This window comes from Rhincodon typus, unplaced genomic scaffold, assembly GCF_021869965.1.
Source record: "Rhincodon typus isolate 14 unplaced genomic scaffold, sRhiTyp1.1 hic_rhity00009279, whole genome shotgun sequence".
Lineage (NCBI taxonomy): Eukaryota > Metazoa > Chordata > Chondrichthyes > Orectolobiformes > Rhincodontidae > Rhincodon > Rhincodon typus.
The window spans coordinates 1-1200 of NW_025974917.1; the positions used below are offsets into that span (position 1 = coordinate 1).

A 1200-nucleotide genomic window follows, 5' to 3' on the forward strand; every position below is an offset into this window, starting at 1 on the left:
GGATGTGAATATTGAGTCAGAGAGACTGTCGGAAAAGGGCGGGCGGGTTAGTCGAACGTAACTGTGTTTGTGTGTACGCTCATATCATGATATTCCCGAATCTCTCTTTGCAAATATAAAAAATATTTTCAATTCAAATTATCCCCCTGCTCCCCCACTAAACTCCAAAGGTAGAATTCAAGGCAGTGTATTTGTTGATGTTAAGATTTCAGTCTAAAAGTGACGATACTGTCACCGCTCAGCTCAGACAGCGCGATTAGTGCAGCAGAAAAATGCGTTCAACTCGACAACGGAAGCGTCAATTCGAGTGAAAACGTTTTGGCCGCAAACCTTCCCGTGTCAGGGTCAGGAACGATCGAGGCTGGCTCTCTGGAGATGCTGAATTGCAGAGGAACTGGAGAGTTTCGGCCGATAGAGAAACACAGAGAGGCAGCAGGAGCAGGGAGCAGAGGGCAGGATGTCTCCGCGCCGTCCGCTCGCTGCCTTTAAGTTGCTCAGTGCCGCCACCAGCAGCTTCATTGCTGACCCAGTTCAGTCTGACAGAGAGAGATTCAGCGCAGAGTTCTCGACATGAGCGACAGTGCAGCCGCCGAAACGGCTCCTCCAGCTTCCGCCATCACCAAACCCAAGACTCCGAAGAAGAAGGCGGCGGCTCCCAGGAAAAAACCAGCCGGTCTCGGGTTGGGTGAGCGGATTGTGAAGATTGTCGGGGAGAGCAGCGACCGGAAGGGGACGTCTCTGGCCGCTATAAAGAAGGCACTGCAGAGAACCGAGGTCAATGTGGAGAAGCAAAATGCACAGATCAGGATGGCTATCAAGAGGCGTCTGGCGAAAGGCTCCCTGGTTCTGGTCAAGGGCCAAGGCGTCTCCGGCTCCTTCAAACTCCCTAAGAATCCAGTCAAGGCAAAAGTGGGAAAGAAGGCGAAACCAGCAGCAGCCGCCAAGAAACCAGCCGTGAAGAAAACAACGGCCAAGAAGGCGACAGCGAAGAAATCCCCAACCAAGAAAGCAACAGGCAAGAAAGCGGCCGTCAAGAAGGCAGCAACGCCAAAGAAAGCGGTGAAGAAAGCAGCGCCTAAGAAAAAAGACTCCCGTGAAGAAGGTGAAAAAGACCAACAGCCCCAAGGCCGCAAAACCGGTCCCGAAGTCGGGGAAACCGAAGACCAAGCCCAAAGCGAAAGTGACCAAGAAAGCAGCAAA

General features: G+C 52.5%; 1 pseudogene; it reads left to right on the forward strand.

The window, feature by feature from the left end:
* Positions 1–570: 570 nt before the first annotated feature.
* LOC109932569 overlaps positions 571–1200 on the forward strand; it is a 1539-nt pseudogene continuing 909 nt past the window's right edge.